Here is an 18,310-nt window from a genome sequence, read left to right on the forward strand (position 1 = left end):
CCCAGCCAGCTCCCTCTGTAAACCTTTTACATGCCCAGTCAGCATAGATTGCTGTCAGTGCCAGCCAGCTCCCTCTGCGAACCCTTTACATGCCACGGTCAGCATAGATTGCTGTGAGCCCCAGCCAGCTCCCTCTATAAACCCTTTACATGCCACGGTCAGCATAGATTGCTGTGAGCCCCAGCCAGCTCCCACTGTGAACCCTTTACATGCCACGGTCAGCATAGATTGCTGTCAGTCCCAGCCAGCTCCCTCTGTGAACCCTTTACATGCCGCGGTCAGCATAGATTGCTGTCAGCCCCAGCCAGCTCCCTCTGTGACCACTTTACATGCCGCGGTCAGCATAGATTGCTGTCAGTCCCAGCCAGCTCCCTCTGTGAACCCTTTACATGCCACGATCAGCATAGATTGCTGTCAGTCCCAGCCAGCTCCCACTGTGGGATAGTACAATCTCAGATTCTGCTCCCACGAGTTTACAGCAAGTACCAGCCACCCAGGACATAAGTTATCTCTTAAGGGGTTAAACCCTTAATGCCACCGGATGTACGTCTGTCCTGGCTGTGTGGTACTTGCCACAACAGGACACAAACGTACATCATGTGGATGGCGTGGGATCAGAAGCTGAGCTCACACCATCCGATAGCGGGCTTCCCACTGCTATGGCAGGGTACATAAGGATAGCGATCCCTACTATTAAACTCCTACATTCTGTTGAGATGGCAGCAAGTAGAGGATTCCCCGAGGGAGCATGCTCCCTATGTTATGTCGTCTGGCCCTTGTAATCGTGGCGGGCCGATTGGTTGCCATGACAACAGGTGTCCCTGCTTGCCATTACCTATGATCACTACTGTAACTGATGAGGCATTGCGGTACAGAAGCCTCTTGTATAATCATGGCTGTTGTGGCCCCTATAGAGAGAGATATAGATATTCAACTTTTCTGTGCATTTTCCTCTATTTCATATGGGGGGGGGGTGAAGACCCCCATATTTGGTATCACCATATCCGTAATGGCCTGTACAATACACTGAATACACTATCAAACACAGAAAAACTGGAGAAAAAGACAAACCTCTAATAAATGGAGGCAAAATACTAAGTGATCAAAAGTATGGACCCAAAATGGGGCAAAAAGCTCGTCACGTAGAAAGCAAGGCCTCACATACCTCTGACCGGGGAAGATGCAGAAGTTATGGGATGCTGAATGCGGGGATGGGAAAAGAACTTCCAAAACCAAGTGTTGTGTTTGATATGGAGATAATCTGCCCCCCGCAGGACACAATGTATCCGGGCATTAATGCTGGAATACATCACAGGCATCGAGAGATGGGAAAATAAGAACTACACTTCACCAGGCCTCATATGGCCATGTTCTCAAGGGGCTTCCAAGAAATACATTGACCCCTGAGCCGTGGGGAAGGGGGGGACAAACACAGGGCAGTCAGAATATGACAGTCATAGGACCAGCCCTCCGGAACAGGACCAATGCTCTCTACAGGTGCCAGGAGCAGAAGAATGATGATGTCATCATCTGGCTCCACTACATACACCGCGTCGGCCGACACTCCACTCCTCCCACAACAGGCGTCCGGCAGTGTGAAGGGACCACACAGGCGCCAGGAGCAGGATGATGATGTCATCATCCAACTCCGCGCCGTACACCGCGTCGGCCGACCCTCCACCCCTCCCACAACAGGCGTCTGGCAGTGTGAGGAGACCACACGGGTGCCAGGAGCAGAAGAATGATGATGTCATCAACCAGCTCCGCGCTGTACACTGCATTGGCCAACCCTCCACCCCCTCCCACAACAGGAAGTGCGGCAAGGGAGTAACGCACTCCATGCACATTCTTTATATGGTGGGGGCCTCTGAGTTCCCTCACCGCAGGGGCCGGTTTGCAATTGTGACACCTGACGGTACACCTATGCTTTTCCTAAAGGCACACAATCTGCTGGTCAGTACGATTAAGGGTTAATACATTTGTGGCATTTATGCGCATCGTTTACTTAGACTAGTAACGTCCCCGCGCTCTCGTGGAAGGTTGTACATACACTGGAACTATAAGATTTGGGCTCTCCCATTCCCCGACCATAGATGCAAAAACTTCAGACGAGACACCCAATGAGTATTCCGGAAATTTCTCCCCCCACCCCCGAAACAAATACCAATCATCATCTTCCGCCAGGAGCTGTCATGTCCACAGCCCCCAGGGCTTTACTCCTCAGAGTGAGCATGTTTTTATGGCCCTAGGGATCAAAAACACTATAGGGCGGTCAATAAGGGGTTAAGGAGCAAACAGACTTTGTCACTAAGGCCTCTCTATTTTAGTTTGTTTCAGCCCTTTTTAACGCCCCTCATCACCCATTGTAATGATGGAGTGCGTTACACAACGCTGTTGAACACGTTTGAAAATGGTATTCGAAAACGCTTTAAAATGCAGCATTTTACCAGACGCCTGTGTGAAAGCAGCCTTAGGGCTCATGTCCACGGGCGTATACGTAACACACTGTGGGTCTCCTGCGGTGTTTTACAAATTGCAACCAATACTCTCTGCCAGCAGATAGACGGCAGAGGCCGCGTATGTGGTAAGTATAGCACTGTGCATGCCCACTAATCTCACATCATGGACATGCGCAGTTTGATTTTTTTTTTTTAATTCCCGCTCTGTTCAGAGCAGGAGAGTGTATCGAAACACTGCCCTCTTGCAATGTGGAATTTCTGCGGTTTTGTTTTTACCACTTCTTTTCCCGGCCGTTATTTGTGCGCTCGGGAAAAGATAAGACCTGCCCTATCATGTAGTGACAGTACCTGCAGGGAAGATCGGGCGGCGCACTGGCACGGAGTGTAAACTGCTGGTGAAGGGGACAGGATTCCATTTGTTCTGGGGCAGTTGCACCTACGAAAGTCACAGAAAATAGAAATGATTGATTTCAATGGGTTTGTTCACAGGCGCGTATTTTCCATGTGCATTTTGATCGCACAAAAAAATACGCAGCATACTATATTTTCTCGCACATTCTCATAGGGAAAGAACGCATATTATACTAATTGTCTATTTCACTAGCTGAGATAATCGTTGCGTGTTATTTCTTTGTCTGTGCAAATATGCGTAAGCTCATCGGAATCCAGCCTAAATGTAAACATATATCTTTATAAGGCCATTTTCACACTGTTTTTCCTCTTACTACGGTTCCATGCGTTTTTGGCGCTGCACTCCCATGTGTATCCAACATGTCGGGGCTTCCTCTATATCAGTGATGGCGAACCTTTTAGAGACTGGGTACCCAAACTGCAACACAAAACCCACTTATTTATCGCAAAGCGCCAACGTGTCAGGGGCTGGGCTGATCAGGACGTATGATTTTACCAGCGTCATTCTAAAAAGGACAGGGCCTCTTTAACCCTCTGCAATCCAATTTTGGATTCGGGTTGCCTAGGGGCTTTTCTTTTTCTGCCTTATACTATGGCGCCTTCTGCTGGCTAAAGTTAGGGCTCCTTCCCACGGAGGGATTTACGCTGCGTAAATCTGCTGCGTTGCCCGCAGCTATTAGGTTCTATTGAACCTAATAGCTCAATGCTCACGGTGCGGAATTCCATCGTGGAATTTCGCACCGTGAAATCACCTGACCTCACCCGCGGTATGCTTTATTTGCCGCGGGTGTACGCGCGGCCGGCCTCCATTCTAGTCAATGGAAGCAGTGCGTCACGCTATCTTCCGCTGTAGCACAGCGGAAGATAGAGTAAAAACCGCTTCCCCGCCCACCGCCAGCCACGTCATATGACCCAGTAGATTTTGGTAGGCCGCTATCTCCCCCTTGTGTGCTGCATTAAAAATGCACTCTGCTAAAAATAAAAAGGGTCCAGTTCTGTGGCTTCTCGGAGGAGATAGGGGTTCCCCCACCTCCCGTCTCCGAGCTGCAGCGGAGACTGACTAACATGGCTGCCAAGTCCGGTATTTATACTTCTAAATTGATGACATCACAATGCAGTGACATCAGCCTGCCAGACACCTGGCTCATTTGCATACAGTGTGTATGTATGTATGTATATATGAATGAATGAGTATGAATGAATGAATCTATCCTATTTATTTATTAATTAGGTAGATATAGATTATATCTGAATTATAGATTTTGTGCATATAGATTAAAGATAGATTTTAGATGAGATATATATATATATATATTTATATATCTACATACATACACAAACACATAAAGCTGTATTATGTATATATGTAGATTCTATAATGTATGTTGATTATATAATAGATCTATTGATTGATAGATAGATAATCCATAGATCTATTATATAATTAATATAGATGAAAAAATCTACACAGATCTAAATAATCTAAAATCTATCATCTGGATATAATGTATGTCTATAATCTACTCACTCTATCTATCTATCTATCGCTATACAAATAGCAAAATTTATTTCTCTATATAATCTATAGTTATGGATGGATGGATGAATTTATTTATGTATGGCGGGAAGAAAAAAAAAAAGGCCTGCTGTACATTTTAACTTCTTCAGATGACCATGCTGATCTATTCTTATTCTTACTAGGGTCTACTAATGCCAGCCCAGGAGAAGCCAATAAAGCCCTATGGGGTCGAAGCCAATTTTCCTTTTTTTGGGAAAAAGTTTCCGTCCGTCCCCACTCGAAATGCGTCCACCAAAAGAGATCTCTCAAAACGACCGACGGACACACCTTCAGAGGCAAACTAGTGCTTGCTTCTAGTGTCATCGTCTGCTTAACCATCCTGCGTAGGGAGGTGACGAGTCCTGCAGGCTCTGCAAGCCTAGGATGCGTGAGCACGGTGCAAGAGGAAGGACTGAGGAGGATGTGAGGGGGAGGGGGGAGGGCGCGGTTGAGAAAGCGTTGGGTGGGGCTATGCAAAGGTCTTCCAGCTCCCTCAGAGCATTGTGGGTGCGCCCGGAGTGCTGCCTGAGCGTGTTGCATCTGATACGTCCCCTATTTGGGGATCATTTATTAAAGGGAGCATAGGTGCAGCACGTTTCTGTAAAACCAATAGAGGGCGCTGCAATGTTACTGTAGAAACCAATGGACAGCATGGGAGGTAGCTATACATAGATTTTAAAGACGACGACTGTCAAGGCTAAAGCCCGTGTATATTCCATAGACTATAGCCATCTCCAGGATAGCTGCATGCGCAGTCGTGTGCCGGGTTCGCACATGCGCAGTCGCGCCATTGTCTCGCACGGCTGCTTTCATTCCGCGCTTCCTGACAAGGCAATGTACGCATACGTCACTAGTGAAGGAAGCGGAAGGTAGCGCAATGTACGCTTTTTGACCGGATGGAGGAAAATCGGGTTGCTGGAGGTCACGTGACCGAAGTGACAAGCGGCTCCAGGAGAAGATTTGGGATAAGAAGAAGAGGTAAGCAGGCTGCCTGGGGAGCAATAGGTAAGTATATATTTTTTTGTTTTTAATGACAGAACCCCTTTAAGGCTCTATTATGACACTTTTCGAACCGTGGTATGGTTACATGCGGGGAGTGTGAAGACGGTATGGTTACATAAGGGGGGTGTGGTGACAATACGGTTACACTAGGAAAGTGGGCTTACATGAGGGGAGCGTGGAGGCGGTGCGGCTACACAAGGGGAGTGTGATGGAACCCCTAACAATAATCTGTGCCGTGTCATTTCCATAAATGTCATAGAAGCTAATGAAAATGAAGTGAACAGTTTAGCATACAGTAATTCCCTTTTCACATGGGCCAAAACTCTCACTATTCTCACTTAGCTTTTTACCTAAAATAGTAAAAATTGGTCAAAGCCTCATGCAGTGTATTACCTGACCCTGGAATAAAATCAATGGCAATTATAAGAAGAATGCTGATAATAATACAAATTCTGTATGTCTGTTTTCAGCCTTACAAAACCATAACTATAGAAGTTTAAATTTATACGTAAAGCTAGATATTTTTAGAAATATCTATATTGATATATAACTATCTATTTTTATAGCTAGATATATATCTATGCAGTAAGATACATTAGATCGATGGTGACACACGCACCCGAAACAAGGACCACAGGTTGTTAGCAGCCATTTTTCCGTCAGTCTCCACTGGAGTCTCTCCCAGGCCCAAACTGAACCTACCTACCTGAATTGTAAGTACCTACCTTCTTGTTCTCTATGAAAGAACTGATCGTACCTTTTAAAAAAGTGGCGGCGGCAGCAGCAACCAATCAGATTTTGTATAGTTTATGTATAGCTACCTGCCATGCTGTCCATTGGTTTCTACAGTAACATTGCAGCGCCCTCTGTTGGTTTTACAGAAACGTGCTGCACCACCTATTGGATTAACCCAAACTTACAGCACCATAGAGATTAGCGGGTCACCTCCCAGTTCTCCATCTTTTTGCCCTATTTTTCTCTAGGGTGGTTTCAAACCGGCGGGTAAAATCGCGCCATTTTTAACCGATGCGTTGGTTATTGAAAAAAAAAAAAGCAGATTCCGCAGCCAATGATTCCCGACGGTTCCCTTCCCTTCAGCAAGGTTTTCACTGATGTGATGTTGAGAGAGAAAATCGCAGCCTGCTGTGTCCTTCTGCGCAGTGCGTTTTTTAAAATCTCCCATGTAATCCTATGGAGGCTGCGTTTTATCGCATCACAAGGCGACAAATATGCGCTGCAATATTAACATTGGAAAGTCCTACCAACTTGCGTGTTAAACAAAAACATGCGGTTTTTAATGTGCGCGGCAGCGATGCGATTTAATCCTCTTAAAAAAAGCATCGCTGGTGATTGTCACGGCCGTATATTGGGACAAAACTAAGCCTAAGATTTCTGTGGTTTCGTTTTCACCAGCAGTATTCTCTCCCGTTAATACTTGACCGAGAAAATATAGGACCTCCCCTATGAATACTATGTGCGTGAAAGATCAGGCGGCCGCCATATTCCCACCATTTATTTTGTTTCTTACAGTTGCTCCTACAGCGGTGTGTGTGTGTTTGTATATGTATGTGTATATATTTTACACACATACACACATCGCAATGCATTGTTCGTACAAGGCGCACTGCACTGGCAGACACACTCGCATATTTGCCATGCAAGATATTGGTTTGAGTTTCTCGGGCTGATATAGTGCTCACTTGTGTAAAATCAGCCACAGAGAATGAATTTAACATCACCAAAGACATAAAGCTATACATTGCCCTCTATTGTCAGCATGCTGTTATCCTGACCCCCAAGTGTCAATGCATAATGCATCCCAAGTGGCAGCTTGCCCACCCATATCACGTCTTGTATCCAAGCTAGAGGCGATACAACAGGGTCTGTTTCACATTTTGTATCCAAGCTAGAGGTAGTACACCTTTAACTTTTTTCCTTCTGCTTTGCTCAGATTCATTCAAATACTGTGGGTCAAAATACGCAGCACAGCCCTAGAGGAATTCGTTAAGGGGTCTACTTTTTTTAAACAGGGTCATTTGTGGGGGTTCTCCAAAGCGCTCAAGGGCTCCACAAGTGAGCAATGGGACCTAAAACACTTTCATGCAAAATAACTGTTCACAAAGCCACCGACAGCTCCTTTCGGTTTGGGCCCCATTGTGCATACGGACACAAGATTAGGGCCACAATGGGTATATCTCTGAACACGGGACATACGGGGGGGTCTCCATTTTGGGGTGCCAATCCTCATCTTCATGTGCAATACAGAAAAAAATCCCATCATTAAAATTAAAATGACATATTTGCAAAAATATGAAATTTAATTTCTTCCCCTCCAAATTGCATTAATTCTTGAAAAAAACTGTGGGGATCTATCATTTGGACACCCATGAAACTTTGCAATCTTGGTTTGGTGCAGGAAAAGAAAGTGTTCCTCAAAATGTTAAAAATCAATGTAAAATTTGTACGTCTCCTAAATGGTTAAAAAAAAACTGAAGTTTTTCTAATGTGCGTCCAGAATAAAGTAAACAGATGGAAATATATCTTATCAAAGATTTGTACAGTATGTTTGCACATGTTTGAGATATTGTGGCTGAAAATAAATTACATTTTTATAAATTTTTTCTCAATTTTGACGCTTTTAATAAATATACACTAATTTTATCAGACTATTTTCACCACCTAAATGAAGTACAACATGTGGCAAAAAAACAATATCAGAATCACTTGGATATGCAGAGCCTTTAGGCCTCATGTCCACGGGGAAAAGAAGAATTAAAATCCGCAGCGGATCACCCGCACGCGGATCCGCACCCCATAGGGATGCATTGACCACCCGCGGGTAGATAAATACCCGCGGATGGTCAATAAAAGTGAATTAAGAAAAATGTGGAGCATGAAAAAAAAATGGACATGCTCCATTTAGGTGCGGGTCTCCCGTAGGCTTCTATTGAAGCCTATGGAAGCCGTCCGGATCCGCGGGAGACCTAAAATAAGAATAACTTACCCGTAGCGGACCGGGCAGATCTTCTCTTCTTTGCGGCCAGATCTTCTTTCTTCGGCCCGGCGGATGTGCCCGGCGCACGCGCGCGGCACGCCTATAACAGTTTGTCTCCTCACCAACCATATGTATCAGTGTTATGGTGGATGGTCTATATTGCATCTATTACTCCTAGTTCTAGCTGGTTGTCATCCCTTTGATGACTGTCAGGATCCAACAACCCCCCCTTCCCACCCATCAGGATCCACCAGCCCCACCAACCAACAGGATCCAACAGCGCCCCACCCATCAGGATCCAGCGGCCCCACACCCATCAGGATCCAGCGGCCCCACACCCATCAGGATCCAGCGGCCCCCCACCCATCAGGATCCAGCAGCCCCCCACCCATCAGGATCCAGCAGCCCCCCACCCATCAGGATCCAGCAGCCCCCCACCCATCAGGATCCAGCAGCCCCCCACCCATCCTTCCCCTCTGAAGGTAATAGAGCGCTCACTAGCTCCACAAGACTAGATTGGAGCAGCTCCTCTCTTCAGTAGCTCCACTCTAGCCACTTCACTGATCTCCTGGCTAGAATGTATTGGCTGGTGGTAGGATCTCCCAGCAGCCAATACACTGCAGACGCACCATCCAATCAGTGAGCGGGGGCGGGGCTAGTGAGCGGCAGCTCTGGGGAGGACGCAGCAGTTCTGAACTCACGATATTTTTGTATCTTAGTGAACTGAATATGGCCGCCACCACAACTTGCCTCCAGCTTTCCTAGTCTTCTGCACAACATCATTACATGTCTACACCACTTTGTTTTCAGGAGCCGAGGCAAGTGGTGTGACGACTACAGAGCGAGGCTCGGTTTATGTCAGCGGTAGGGGGCTCCATGATGGTCATCAGGTTACCAACAGTTCTGTCACCCAGCTTTCCTAGTCCCTGAATGGCCAGTCAGCCTTCTTTTGTCATATCACTGTAGGGCAGTGACTCCCACCTCCAGTCCTCGGGACCCCACAGGTCATGTTTTCAGGACTTCCTCAGTGTTGTAATTATCATCGGTACCTCAGACATTGCCACAGGTGTTCTTACTATACGAGATCCAGAACATGACCTGTTGGGGGCGCTGAGGGGCGGAGGTGGGGAGCACTGCTCTAGAGGGTTCTAGGAAAGCTGGGAGATCCATTGTGTTGGCATTAGGTTAGCTGAACCCCCAGCAATCCGCTGTAATCCAAGGAAGATCTGGCAGTAAGGCTAATGTCACACAGTGAGTGCGATACCAGGCCGTGAATCGCGGCCCATTTTCGCGCTCACTAACGTACGATTTTTCTGTGGATGTGAGTAATTTTTGTAATAAAACTGCCTCCCCTCCCTCCCGCTGCGGCTGTCCGAACCTAGCACGCGGTGCGATGCTGCCGCCAGCCCCATTAGAACAATGGGTGATGCAAGGCCCTGCCCAAAGATAGAACGAGCCGCGGTTCATATACGTGCAATATTTGCTCTGCCGCGTGAAAAAGGCCGAAGTGTTCAATTCCCCTGCAACGCCCCCGCAGGAGAAATTAAGTATTACGCCGTCCTTCTGCCATATGATGAACAGACATGTTGGCTGCACCATATGGTCAACTGGAGTCGGGTAATAGTGAAACGCTCAAACGTGGGAATACAACCGTTTATGTTTCATCTGAATATTGGCGCATTTACGGTTGGCGTTCGGAGGCAGAAACGTCTTAAGCAGGATTTTCACACAATGAACACAGAAACAGCAAACCTGCTGTGAAGTCGAGGAGCGTCCGACACGTTCGCAGCAATATGTACAAATCTGCCGCAGGACACCGACAGCGGAGATTATTAGCACCACGTGGTCCAGCAAGCTACGAACATGGCCTAAATGTTAGGAGGCTCGTATATATTAGGGAGTCCCCTAATACTCAGGCCGCGTTTACATGAGCGACAAAGTCACACTGCGACAAATCACGTGTTTGTTCGGCCCATGCTTTCCAATGGGGTAATTCACATGTTTTGAAGGGTGCGACATCCCGATATGCCCGCGACTCGTGAGGTTTCGTGGCCCATGTTACCCTATGGAGCCTTCCTCTCTGTTGCATCGCATGAAAGCGTGATTTTTGTGCGGTGCGATGCAACTTTGACAGGAGGAAATCCTATCATCTCAGCCATAACCTAAGGCCTATATACACATCACCTAGGAGCGCTGCCCGGCGCTGCTGCAGCTTCCTCCCAGTATATATATATATATATATATATATATATATATACTGGGAGCTGTCCAAATCCGCAGCTATGGTTGTGGTTTACACGGAGAGACGACAAGGAGCCGTTCATGTTTAGCCCATGTAAAGGACGCCATCAGCCAACAAATGAGCATTTCCTCGTTAGTCCGCTCATCGCTGCCATGTTCACACGAGATAATGAGCGGGCACCAGTCAGCGGCCACGACCCTTCGGCCACTGCAGATATTGGCGCGAACTTCCCTTTTACGGGAACCCGTGGCCAGCTGTTAGCCCAGTAAACCAATCCCACGGGTACAATGGTGTCGCATCTGTAAGAAGTCCCCGCGCCGCACGCAAATGGCGCAGAGCGGTGCAGTTGGGGCCGCGCCGTCTCCGCTAGGTGCTGTTATACACCCGCCCCTCCAGCCTCCTGTGCGACGACAGCCATGCATGAAGACTTGGCCTGCGCTGTGCAGCTGCTTCTGTTGTGCACATAAACCTCTCCATTTATGACCCCACCAGTCCCAGCGAAGACTAGAGAGCCCCCCGCCCCAATTACCCACAATGCCCCAGCGGAGACTATGGCCCCGCCCATTACCCACAATGCCCTGGTTAAAGCAGCTGTAAACACTAATGCCCACTAGAGATATGATGGCCTCACCTGCTGGATGTGCAGCTCTGCCTGCAGGAACTGAAGCCCGGCCACCGCACCCACCCCAGAAGACATGGAGTTCAGAACTGCTGCGTCCTCCCCAGAGCTGCCGCTCACTAGCCCCGCCCCCCCGCTCACTGATTGGATGGTGCGTCTGGACTGTAGTGGCTGCTGGGAGATCCTACCACTAGCCAATACATTCTATCCAGCAGATCAGTGAAGTGGCTAGAGTGGAGCTACTGAAGAGAGGAGCATTTTAGCATTCCCTAAAATAACGTAAACTGCGTTTTATGTCCGACGGCGGGGGTAATTACAGAGGCTGGTTGGGATAGGCACATGGGGCAAGAAAACCAGGTTTCCCCCTCCTCTAATGCTTTTTGGGGTATTTCTTGACCTCAGCGGCGGGTATGGGTTGAAAAAGTGGCGCTCTGTGAAGCTGGCCATTCAGGGACTAGGAAAGCTGGGTGACAGAACATGTTGGTAACCTGATGACCATCATGGAGCTCCCTACCACTGACACGAACAGAGCCTCGCTCGGTAGTCGTCACCCCACTTGCCTCGGCTCCTGAAAACAAAGTGGTGTAGACATGTAATGATGTTGTGCAGAAGACTAGGAAAGCTGGAGGCAAGTTGTGGTGGCGGCCATATTCAGTTCACTTAGATACAAAAATATCGGATTAGTCATCTTAGTGACTTGGCGGAAGATGATGATTGGGATTTGTTCCCGCCGGGAACTTTTGTTCTAAAAGGAACAATCCCGTGGCCCCTTCAGCAGCACTCTGCGCTCTCACACTAACCTGCTATAGTGTGAGTGCAGAGCGCTGCTGAAGGGGCCGCTTCCACACGCAGAGCGCTGCTGAAGGGGCCGCATATATTGTATTTCAGCCGCACTTCAGTAGCAGTGAGTGATTCCAGCAACCTCATTGGTTGTTGGGTAGACACCCCCCACACCTCAATCTGAGGTGTGTGTACCCAACAACCAATGAGGTTACTGGAATCACTCTCTGCTACTGAAGTGCGGCTGAAATACAATGGTCCTTGCTGGTGTGGAAGCAGCTGCCGCAACCAATCACAAGGCGCCTTCTTGAAGCGCTGAGGACTGCAGCACCAAACAACAGAGCGTCCCACGAGTAGGAGGAAGAGCCGCCTCTGTGCAAGCAGCAGCAGCCTCCGCGCCTGTACACCTCTTAGGACCTAGGTCAGTTTTCAAGGTAATCCTGCCGGGGAGGAGGGGGGAAGATAAATTTTTATGCTGCCCTATGTGTGTGCTGGTGGGGTGGGGGAGAAAATTATATGCTGCCCTATGTGTGTGCTGGGGGGGGGGGGGAGTAAATTATATGCTGCCCATAGGCGTATCGTGAGGGGGAGCAGGGGTTGCCGTTGCAACCCGGCCCTTGCTCTGCGGGGGGCCCAGAAGCCCCGCCATTTTCAAAATGCACACTTGTGCATTCTGTAGAAGGCGGAGCAGGGCGACCGGCATTACACTGGCAGCCCTGTGATTGGTGCGGCTGGGGTGTGTGGCTGCTCGAGGGGAGGCTGACATACCCACGCAGCTGTGGCTCCTCTCGGGGGTTCTTCTCAGCGTGTCGGCAGTCACCACCGAGACATCCTGGGAACCAAGAGGCTGCTATCTGCTTCCAGAAACCTTATTTGCTGTGGTAAACTCCCGATTGTCTCCTCCCACAGGCTGGTCACATGACTGGCCACGAGTGTGACCTCATCAGAGGTCCTTGCTGCCGGCTCCCGGGAGGAGGACCCCTCTGTCTGCTGGGAGTCTCACAAACTAGTGGAGTTCCAGAGGTAAGGAGATTTACATGAAGTCCCTGCAATAACCTTCCATCTCTAACCTCACTGACCAGCAGTGAATGCCTGCTGTTAACTCCTTCATGACTGACCTGGTTTAACCCCTTCCCGCCCCATGACGTAAGGGTACTTCCTGCAAAAAGACGTACCGTTACGTCATGGGGATAGTGCGAGATCATAGCAGATCTCGCACTATCCCGCAGCGGGAGACGGCGTCCCGCTGCGACAGTGGGAGGGCATTGGTTTCCACCCCCCTCCTGCTGTTAACCCCTTTCCTGCCACGATCTAAGTAGATCTAAGCGAGCTCCCTCTGTGACTTCAGTCAGGCTCTCGCGATAAAATCGCGAGAGCCCAGCTGGTTGCTATGGCAACAGGACGCCGCATGCCGGTGTCCTGTATTATCATAGCCTGTGATCGCTATAGTAAGCGATAAGGCATGGCAGGAGAGAAAGCTAATATATCCAGTGAACTGTCACAGACAGCGGCTCACCAATAGACAACGTGTGCATATATATAGTACCCAAAATACATGTATCGTCATCAGAAAATATAGGCAGCACCCTTATATACAGGGCCAGGAGGGGGACAGGCAGGACCATATATACTGGGAGCTGTCCAAATCCGCAGCTATGATTGTGGTTTACACGGAGAGACGACAAGGAGCCGTTCATGTTTAGCCCATGTAAAGGACGCCATCAGCCAACAAATGAGCATTTCCTCGTTAGTCCGCTCATCACTGCCATGTTCACACGAGGTAATGAGCGGGCACCAGTCAGCGGCCACGACCCTTCGGCCACTGCAGATATTGGGGCGGACTTCCCTTTTACGGGAACCCGTGGCCAGCTGTTAGCCCAGTAAACCAATCCCACGGGTACAATGGTGTCGCATCTGTAAGAAGTCCCCGCGCCGCACACAAATTGCGCAGAGCGGTGCAGTTGGGGCCGCGCCGTCTCCGCTAGGTGCGGTTATACACCCGCCCCTCCAGCCTCCTGTGCGACGACAGCCATGCTTGAAGACTTGGCCTGCGCTGTGCAGCTGCTTCTGTTGTGCACATAAACCTCTCCATTTATGACCCCACCAGTCCCAGCGAAGACTAGAGAGCCCCCCCCCAATTACCCACAATGCCCCAGCGGAGACTATGGCCCCGCCCATTACCCACAATGCCCTGGTTAAAGCAGCTGTAAACACTAATGCCCACTAGAGATATGATGGCCTCACCTGCTGGATGTGCAGCTCTGCCTGCAGGAACTGAAGCCCGGCCACCGCACCCACCCCAGAAGACATGGAGTTCAGAACTGCTGCGTCCTCCCCAGAGCTGCCGCTCACTAGCCCCGCCCCCTGCTCACTGATTGGATGGTGCGTCTGGAGTGTAGTGGCTGCTGGGAGATCCTACCACTAGCCAATACATTCTATCCAGCAGATCAGTGAAGTGGCTAGAGTGGAGCTACTGAAGAGAGGAGCATTTTAGCATTCCCTAAAATAACGTAAACTGCGTTTTATGTCCGATGGCGGGGGTAATTACAGAGGCTGGTTGGGATGGGCACATGGGGCAAGAAAACTAGGTTTCCCCCCTCCTGTAATGCTTTTTGGGGTATTTCTTGACCTCAGCGGCGGGTATGGGTTGTAAAAAGTGGCGCTCTGTGAAGCTGGCCATTCAGGGACTAGGAAAGCTGGGTGACAGAACATGTTGGTAACCTGATGACCATCATGGAGCTCCCTACCACTGACACGAACAGAGCCTCGCTCGGTAGTCGTCACCCCACTTGCCTCGGCTCCTGAAAACAAAGTGGTGTAGACATGTAATGATGTTGTGCAGAACACTAGGAAAGCTGGAGGCAAGTTCTGGTTGCGGCTATATTCAGTTCACTTAGATACAAAAATATCGGATTAGTCATCTTAGTGACTTGGCGGAAGATGATGATTGGGATTTGTTCCCGCCAGGAATTTTTGTTCTAAAAGGAACAATCCCGTGGCCCCTTCAGCAGCACTCTGCGCTCTCACACTAACCTGCTATAATGTGAGTGCAGAGCGCTGCTGAAGGGGCAGCTTTAAAATCCGCCCCACAGGTCAATTTAAACTGTAGATTGTTTTTCCGCATTATATGGATGAGATTTCTTTAAACGTGTGACTACTTCTCCATTCACTTCTGTGGAGCTGACGGAGATGGTCAAGCACTGAGCTCCCATGAACGGCGGAGTCGTAGTCATGCAATGAGACTAGTGCTACGCGACCAAGATTGCTGTATAGCCCTGCGACCTCACACTCTCGGGCCGGCTTCACACCACCGGTTTCCTATTGTTCAATCCACAGTCGTCCACACGGAGGATCCGCAGCAAATCACACGCATTGAAAGATACATACTACTGCTACTTCCTTCACTCTCGCGGTCATCCGCATTACAGATTCTGCAGGAACGCAGGGTCGCCGTCTGGGTTAACGGCCAGATTCCGCTGTGGTATCCCGCATTCGGAATATGAAGCGGTCGTGTGCAACCGGCCTTACTGAAGACAATGGAGTTGCGATACAACTCACAAGTAGCTGCGACCAATATATTGCAAAAATCCAACCTCGTAGAGGTTTAAGCAATCTATAGGTTGTGGGAACTTGCGCGACCCCATTGATATATTTGAGAATGCAAGTTCACAGGGCTGCACAGCGATCTTTGGTCACATGACCCATATCATGGCGAAAGACTCCATAGAGCTCCAGCCTTAGGGCTCATGTCCACGACTGTGTTCTCACCGCAGAGACGCAGCGTTTTACGCATACCACCGTGGGCTCTTCGGCCAGATTCACACAGATGTATTTGCGCAGCATATTACGCATGAAAATTATACATGCTAAATACACGTCAGTAGAACCCGCTGATTGCAGCGAGTTCCTTCACATAAGTGTACTTTGCATGCGCATTTTATAAAAAAAAAAAGCAGTCCCCTTTATTCTCTCCTGCATTTCTGCAGGGGAAGAACATGTATTATTCTAATTACACTAATTGCCCATTTCAATAAATGGCGGCATGGTTGCATGTTTTTTTGCGCTTGCAAATGTGCTTGATTCGTGCTAACAAAAGTACAGTAAGGGCCGCTTCACACAAACATATTTGTTTCAATGGGTGCCTTCAGAATTCTCTTTACAACATAGTTGCGTATGGGCTGCGGGTATATCCGCGACCACGGAGCACAATAGGCTCTATGCTGCGGATATCCGCGGTAAAATAGAACCTGCTGCGTTCTCTTTTCTGCTTCCATGGGTGGAAATTCTGCGGGAAATCCGGCAGCGGAATTTCCCCCCGTGTGCACGGGGCCTAAGGCTGCTCTAAGACATGCGTTCAGAAAACACAGCTTAAAATCGTGGGTTTTTTACCTCAATTCATGCTAACAAAAGTACAGTAAGGGCCGCTTCACACAAACATATTTGTTTCAATGGATGCCTTCAGAATTCTCTTTACTCACACATTTCGCATGCATGCAAAACCCCAACATGCTCTATTTTTGTGCACATTTGCGCACCAAGGGTCCCTGTACAAGTCTATGGGAAGTGTGCACGTAACCGATTCCTATCTCCAAAAAAAGTTATAATAAAAAGCGATAAAAAAGTCTTATAAACTCCAAAATGGTACAAATAAAAACTACAGGACATCACGCAAAAACACGAGCCGTCGCACAAGTATCATGCGATACTTCCGCCATGTATCACGTGGACATGAGGCCTAAATCTAAGTGCTTGGTTGTGAGCAGCCGCAGCTGCGCTGCACCTCTTGCTCGTCAGTTTTTTTTTCTGCTTTTGGAAACTGCTGTAGGAAAGGGGGTGCACCAGTACTGGAGGTACTGCAATACCAGGTCAATGTGCGGAGTGGACAGAGCAAGCACTTTTTCCAGCTCCCTGTTCTAAAAATCCATTTAATATATGATCCCCAGATAGGGGACGTATCAGATGCAACACGCTCAGGCAGCACTCCGGGCACACCCACAATGCACTGAGGGAGCCGGAAGACCTTTGCATAGCCCCGCCCAACGCCTTCTCAACCGTGCCCTCCCCCTCACATCCTTTTCAGTCCTTCCTCTTGCACCATGCTCACGCATCCTAGGCTTGCACAGTCTGCAGGACTCATCACCTCCCTACGCAGGATGGTTAAGCAGGCGATGACACAAGAAGCAAGCACTAGTTTGCCTCTAAAGGTGCGTCCGTCGGTCTGTTTGACAGATCTCTTTTTGCTGGACGCACTTCGAGTGGGGACGAACGGAAACTTTTTCCCAAAAATGAGGAAAATTGGCTTCGACCCCATAGGGCTTTATTGGCTTCCCCTGGGCTGGCATTAGTAGACCCTAGTAAGAATAAGAATAGATCAGCATGGTCAACTGAAGAAGTTAAAATGTACAGCAGGCCTTTTTTTCCCCCCACCATACATACATAAATCCATCCATCCATCCAACTATAGATTATATAGAGAAATAAATCTTGCTATTTGTATAGAGATAGATAGATGGATAGATAGGATAGATAGTGTAGATAGTGTAGATAGTGTAGATTATAGACATACATTATATCCAGATGAAAAGATTCCTGAAAGTCGCCCAAAGAAAATATGGCGGAGCGAGAAAACCAAACTAAACTGACGCAGACAGTTCTCAGTGAGGCACGGGATTTAATGAATGTAAAACTATTCGTCTGCAATACATGACGGTCCGAGGATTTACACGTCCAAAAGGGTCTTGTTCAAATGACACGAAGGAACGCTGCGCACTCTCCGCGACGTAGGCGGTGTGCGAGGAAGGCTGCACAAGAACCCCTCTGCACCCAGTAGGCTGTACAGCTGTCCTCCTGTCCTGGAGATAGCTATAGTCTATGGAATATACACGGGCTTTAGCCTTGGCAGTCGCTTCCATTTCAAGCACAAAAGCAAAAGGCATTACGAGCAAGCGTGTTCAACTACAAAATGATGCATCCGCCGAACAAATGGATACAAGATGTGATACAGACAGGCACAGAGGCTCAAGTTCCCTTCTGTACCACCTTTAGCTTGGATACAAGATGTGATACAGGCAGGCATGAAGGCTCTGGTACCCTGTCATACCGCCTCTAGCTTGGATACAAGATGTGATACGGGTGGGCATGGAGGCTCCAGTGCCCTGTTGTACCGCCTCTATATTGGATACAAGATGTGATATGCAATCCTCTGTAACAGCGGATTCTTTACTCCCCGTTCAGTGACAAGGGG

General features: G+C 48.6%; 1 pseudogene; it reads right to left on the reverse strand.

The window, feature by feature from the left end:
* Window positions 1-16,894: 16,894 nt before the first annotated feature.
* LOC136613356 (U2 spliceosomal RNA) lies at window positions 16,895-17,022 on the reverse strand (annotated as a pseudogene).
* Window positions 17,023-18,310: the final 1,288 nt, after the last annotated feature.

This window comes from Eleutherodactylus coqui, chromosome 2, assembly GCF_035609145.1.
Source record: "Eleutherodactylus coqui strain aEleCoq1 chromosome 2, aEleCoq1.hap1, whole genome shotgun sequence".
Lineage (NCBI taxonomy): Eukaryota > Metazoa > Chordata > Amphibia > Anura > Eleutherodactylidae > Eleutherodactylus > Eleutherodactylus coqui.